Here is a 6,802-nt window from a genome sequence, read left to right as displayed (position 1 = left end):
AATGCAGTAAAGAGAGAACAAGGAAAATGGCTTGGGGAGAGGAAGGGAGAAGAGGAGTTGTATTTGAGGATAGGGAACCTGAGGATGCTGGCTGAAGATTAAGACACAGGAGGGAGAAGGCAAATCTGCCAGAGAGAAGAATATATTGAGCCAGTCCCAGAGTAGGGATGGAAGACGGGAGCAGACACTGAGGAGGAACATTTACGGGCATTGTTCCCTTAACTGAAAAGACAGGTTAAAACAGTAGAGTACACATTTGAGACAACGTGTTATGTGTAACATGCACACAGACAAAAGCCTGGGAGTGATCCCTGGAAACGCTCATGCTCTCTGGGAGTAGAATTGCCATTTTCCCCCATATGGGTTTTTCTGTGTTTTCCCAGTCTCCTTCAATATATAGGTATTGATCTTGTAATTAAAAAAGCAAATAAAAAAATTTTTTTCGGGCGCCTGGGTGGCTCAGTTGGTTAAGCGACTGCCTTCGGCTCAGGTCATGATCCCGGAGTCCCTGGATCGAGTCCCGCATCGGGCTCCCTGCTCGGCAGGGAGTCTGCTTCTCCCTCTGACCCTCCCCCCTCTCATGTGCTTGCTCTCTCTCATTCTCTCTCTCTCAAAATAAATAAATAAAATCTTTAAAAAAAAAATTTTTTTTTCAAGACTCCAAGAGGCCCGGGAAGCTTCTGGATTGGAGAAGGACACACACAAGGCAGTTGTTCTGAGTCTCCTGAGATTCACCCCAAGCCCCACCCCTGGCTTAAGAATCGGAATCTTGAGGAGGGGGGTTCCCCCAACGGTTTTGAAGGGAGCCCAGCTGCACAGCCCATAAAGTGACCTGGAGGCACGGGAGACTTTGCAATACAGATGTGGATGCTGGGTCCAGGCTGAGAGGCTATCAGTGACTTAGATTGAGGGCCCTTCTGGGGAGGCTGGCTCAACACCCATTCTCAGGCAGCGGCAAAGAAGCCTGGGAGGGCTGCTAGGGACAGATCTACACCTGGGAACCTCCCAGCCAGACTTGAGGCTGAGGCACGGGGTCAGCACCACCCTGGCAGGGCCCTGGAACTGCCTTGCATTAAATTTCTCAAGCCCTCGGACCTTTAATCCCCTGCATCTTGGCAAGGGCTGATTTGGCTCATCCTAGCCTCCTTTGAGGTTAGGATAAGATCTCAGGGAGCGCTAACTATGTACCAAGCAGTGGGGGAGCACTGGACGTGCCTCATCCCACTGAAGCTTCACAACAACCCTGCAGGTGCTGATATCTGCTACCATCCCATTTTACAGATGAGGAAACTGTCTCAGAGAGCTTAAGCCATCTGCCCAAGGGAATGAAGGTCTGAGGATGATAACCAAGTGGCAAAGGCAGAACTCTAACCAAAGTCTGTTCAATGCACAGCCCATCCTCTGCTTGCTTTTTTTTTTTTTTTTTAAACTCATCCAGTGTTTATTGAATAGTGAGCCTTTGCCAACACTGCTGAAATCTTCAACTCACTCACCCAGATCCCTCTCTTGGCTACCCCCTGAGAAGGAAGCCAGGAGCAGGACCACCCCCAAATGCCAGAATAGCCAGAGGGAGGGGGGATATGAGGAGATGGGAAAAAGCAGGGAGAGGAAGGAGCAAGACAGGGTGCAGAGCTACACTTACAGGGACATACACACACAGAGACACCTACACACAGACAGACATACACACATATGCAAGGACCAGGGGTGTCAGTCTCTGCCCTCACCCAGTGGCCACAGGGACATCAACGAAAGACCAGGCATCCACAAGACATTTCAATCCTTCTTGTCTTGAAACATCTGCCGTGAGAGGCTGGGCCAAGGTCACTGGACTCTCAGGGCACATTAGCCCTGAGCCAAGGCAGCTTGGATGGCAACCACCAGCCTCAGAAACTTGCTCTCCATGTCCATGTAGCCATCACCTCTTCTTGGAATGAACCAACTTCCCCACTCCATCACTTCAAAGAAGCCGGTGGCCAATGGAATCCCCTCACCGTAGATTCCAGGCAACTGGGAAACCCATCTTCTAACTTCTTGAGCTGAAGATACTTGGACTTTTAGCCTCAAGCACCACAATAAACGACCTGGTTGGCGAGAGCCATGGCTAGGGATCACAGCATGGGCAGTGGCGCAAATGGGCAACCCACCTACGGCATGGACAGATGAGCTCTCTGTCCTGGGCTCTCTTACCTTCCTCAGCCCTTGGCGTGCATATCTGAGCATCATGGATGCACAATTTGGACCTGAGGGAAGAGCAGAATGCTGTATCTCTCTCCATGACCCATCAGAAAGATGGAGAGTGTCCAGGTGGGCCTCCTGAGGAGAGACACTGAGGGGCAGGGGTGGCTTTCAGGGAAGGGACCCCTGGGAGGAGGCCCAGAAGGTACTGTGTTCAATACAGCATCATTTTCAACTTGTCAGAACTTGCCAAATGAATTACAAAATAAAGCCCCAAATGACAGAATAATGAGCAATTCATTTGAAATGTAAAATAAATAGGTAAACCTCTGATGAGAAGCAGGATAAATGGCATTTGGATGACATTTGGTGATTAAATTAAACAGTAATGAACCTGTGAATAATGTGCCTAGAGATGGCTGGGGAGGGCGATTTTTTTTTTTTCCTGAAACCGAGGACTTAACGCTCCAACTGTTCTCCATTCTCATGGCTGGGAGCCTAGCTGGGGTCACGGGCCCTGGGAGTCGGACGGGGGGCAACTGGTCCACCTACCCCACCAGAGACCCAGCCTAGAGTGCAGAGCCAGCCTTGAACTTCCAGAGACTCAAGCCCAGGTCTGTCAGTACTAGGAGAATCTTCCAGGCCATCTAGTCCATTTCTGTCATGGTAAATGCCATGGGAAGCTGAGCCCAGAAAGGTCAAGAGACTTGTCCAAGGGTGACCAGTAGAGCCAGGATCAAGGTCTTCTGACTTGCCTACTTCACCACATCTCCTCTTCCCCCCTGTAGTAGTTGGTCCCCAGAGATGACCCCCCAGTAACCACACCTCTTGACATTCACACCCTTACATGGTGCCTCCCCTTAAATCTGAGCAGGCTTGGGATTTGCTATTAACCATGATGGAAGTGACTCTGTGTGGCTTTCCAGGCTGGGTCACAAGAAACCTTGTAACTTCTACCTAAGACTCTTGGAACACTCCAGGGAAAGCCAGCCACCATGTAAGAAGTCCAACTAGTCCTCCATGCTTTGAGGAAGCACAAGCTAGCCACATGGAGAGGCTGCATAAAGAGGGAGAGATTGGGGCGCCTGGGTGGCTCAGCTGGTTAAGAATCTGACTCCTGGTTTTGGCTCAGGTCATGATCTCATGAGTCATGAGATCAAGCCCTGTGTCAGGCTCTGCGCTCAGTGGGGAGTCTGCTTGAAGATCCTCTCCCTCTGCCACTCCTCACCCCCATTCACTGGCTCCCTCTCTTTCTCTCTCTCTCAAATAAATAAATCTTAAAAAAAAAAAAAAAAGAAGGAGAGATTGCTGAACAGCCTCTGGGTTTTCTGGGGCATCTCAAATGAGGCATCAAACATGTACATGAAGAGGCCATCTTGGAATCCAGCCCTGCCAAGCTTTTGGACGACTCCAACACCAACCACCGTCTGGCTGTACCCACATGAGAGACCCCAAGTGAGCTGAGTCTAGTCAACCCACAGAAATGTCAGAGTTAATAATAAATTGTTGTTTTCAGTTACTGTGATGATTAATTTTATGTGTCAACTTGACTGGGCTAAGGGATGCCAAGATAGCTGGCAAAACATTATTTCTGGGTGTCATGTGACCCACCAAGCCATAAAGTTGGGTATGCACACAACACTCCCTCATCAAATGGAAGTGGTATATATGAGATCAGAGCCAAGCAGGCCCTGAAGGCACAAGTAAGTTAAACGAAGAAATGGCCCAAATGCCCATGGTCCCCATTCTTGCTATACTGCTTTCTCTCCCAGCCTGTACCTATGGCCTCATGGTGAATTCCCAATGATCAGCTGACAGAGGAAGAGAAGAACTCAGACCTGGTTTGGGGATGGCTCTGCACGATGTGCAGTTTACCACCCAGAGTGGACAGCCACAGCATGGCAGCTCTTCCCTGGGACATCTCTGAAGACACGGTGAAGCAAAAGCTCCCAACAAGGGCAGACAAATGGGGCAAAACTTTGGACCGTGCATCTTGTTGTCCATTTTTCTTAGCAGAAAAAATGGCCAGATGTGTGGCTATATGCTGATTCATGAGCTGTAGCCAATGGTTTAGCTGGATGGTTGGAAGGAACGTGATTTAAAAATTGGTGAAAACAAAATTTGAGGAAGAGGTATGTGGATAGTCCTCTCTGAATGGGCAAAAAATGTGAAGATATTTCTGTTCCATATGAATGCTCACCAAAAGGTAATTTCAGCAGAGGAAGATTTTAATAACCAAGTGGATAGGACAACCCCTTCCATGATACCAGTCAGCCTCTCTCCTCAGCCACCCCTGTCATTGCCCAATGGGCTCATGAACAAAATGGCCATGGTGGCAGGAATGGAAGTTGTTATGGGCTCAGCAACATGACTTCCACTTACCAAGGGCAACTTAGCTATGGCCATGGCTGAGTGCCCAGTTTACCAGCAGCAGAGACCAACACAGAACCCCAGTATGGCACCATTCCCCAAGGGTATCAGCCAGCTACTGATAGCAAGTTGGTTATACTGGATCACTTCTATCATGGAAGGTGCAGATTTTAGTCCTTTCGGGAATAGACACTTATTCTGGATATAGACTTATCTCCCCTGCATGTAATACTTCTACCAAAACTACCATCTGTGGATTTAGAGAATGCCTCACTCACTGTCATGGTATTCCAATCAACATTGCTTCTGACCAAGAAACTAACTTATAACAAAAGACGTGTGGCACTGAGCCCATGATCATGGAATTCCCTGGCCATATCATGTTCCCCACCATCCTGAAGCAGCTGGCTTCATAGAACAGTGGCATGGCCCTTTGAAGACTCACTACAGTGTCAGCCAGGTGGCAATACTCTGTAGGGCTGGGGCAAGGTTCTCTAGAAGGCTGTGTATGTTCTGAATCGGCATCCAATATATGGTGCTGTTTCTCCAGTAGGCAGGATTCACAGTCCAAAATGGAGGGGTGGAAATGGGAGTGGCACCATCCCTAGTGACTCACTAGTGCCATCCCTAGTGACTCACTAGCAAAATTTTTGTTTCCTGTTCCAGAGACTTTATGCTCTATTAGGCTAAAGGTCTTAGTTCCAGATAGACAAAGGCATCCATTAGGAGACACAACAATGATCCTGTTGAACTGGAAGCTAAGACTGCCACCCAGAGACTTTGGGATCTTCAAGCCTCTGAGTCAACGGGCAAAAAAGGGAATCACAGTGCTGGCTGGGGTGATTGATCCTGACTTCCAAGGGGAAACTGAACTATTACTCCACAATGGAATGTGGAAGTGTATGCCTGGAATCCAGGAGATCCCTTAGAGAATCTCTTAGTGTTGTCTTGTGACTAAAGTCAATGGAAAGCTCTAACAACCTAATTCAGGCAGCACTATGAATGGCCCAGATCCTTTAGGAATGAAGGTTTGGGTCATCCCACCAAGTGAAAGACCAAGACTAGCTGAGATGCTTGCTGAAGGCAGAGGGAATACAGAATGTGCTGTAGAAGAAGGTAGTTATAAATACCAACTATGACCATGTGACCAGCGACAGAAATGAGGACTGCAATTATCATCAGCATTTCCTCTTTATTTGTTGTGAATGTTTGTGTGTCTTTGTACATATATTAAGCAAATATCTTTGTTTTCTTTCCTCTCTTATTCCCTTATCAAGTAACATAAGATGTTGTGACTTAATGTCAGTATTCACAAATTGTTGATTTTACATCCCAGTGTTTAAGTTATGGGACATCAAGGAGAAGAGTAAACAGCACTCAAGGACTTTGCCTCCTCTTCTGGGGAAGGAGTTAGTGTGTTTTGGGACATGTGCAGCATAGCTGTATCATGTTAGGTAGAATTATGACCTTGTGATTGTCTTTATTTGGAGATTAAGTATGGTTTATGGAGATTGGTGTGGGTGTCAAGTTGACAAGGGGTGCACTTGTGATGGTCAATCTTTTTGTCAACTTGACTGGGCTAAGGGATGACTGGATAGCCAGTGAAACATTAATCCTGGGGGTATTTCCAGAAGAGATTAGCATTTGAATCAGTAGACTGAGTAAAAAAAATTGTCTCGCAGACATGAGTGAGCATCATCCAACCCATCTAGAGCAGGAATAGAACAAAAAAGCAGAGGAAGGGCCAATTTCCTCTCTTTGCTTGATCTAGAACATCCATTGTCTCTTGCCTCAGACGTTGGTGCTCCTGGTTCATGGGCTTTCAGGCTCAGACAGCGACTTACACCAACGGCCCCCCAATTCTTGGGCCTTTGGACTCAGACTTACACCATCGGCTCCCCTGGTTCTCAGGCCTTTGGACTTGACGAAACATTACCACCGACTTTCCTGTTTCCCCAGCTTGCAGACAGCAGATGGTGGGAGTTCTCAGTCTCCATAATCACATGAGCCAAGTCCTATAAATAAATCATGTGTGTGTGTGTGTGTTCTTTACATATATATATATGTATGTATGTGTGTGTGTGTATATATATACACACACACGTATATATATATATATATATATATATATATATATATATATATATACACACACACGTATATATATATATCCTATTGGTTCTGTTTTCCTGGAGAGCACTGACTAAAACAGCTACTAAGTTTGAGGGCAGTTTGTTACACAGCAGTTTATAAT

The 6,802-nt window shown here is 47.0% G+C and overlaps 1 pseudogene; it reads right to left on the bottom strand.

Annotated features, from left to right (window-relative positions):
* Window positions 1-1,845: 1,845 nt before the first annotated feature.
* LOC123858476 (selenoprotein W-like) lies at window positions 1,846-2,102 on the bottom strand (annotated as a pseudogene).
* Window positions 2,103-6,802: the final 4,700 nt, after the last annotated feature.

The sequence above is a fragment of the Mirounga angustirostris genome, unplaced genomic scaffold, assembly GCF_029215605.1.
Source record: "Mirounga angustirostris isolate CCGP_5_RB_7025 unplaced genomic scaffold, mMirAng1.0.hap1 SCAF_4, whole genome shotgun sequence".
In the NCBI taxonomy this organism is placed as follows: domain Eukaryota; kingdom Metazoa; phylum Chordata; class Mammalia; order Carnivora; family Phocidae; genus Mirounga; species Mirounga angustirostris.
This window is presented reverse-complemented; position numbering and strand designations above follow the sequence as displayed.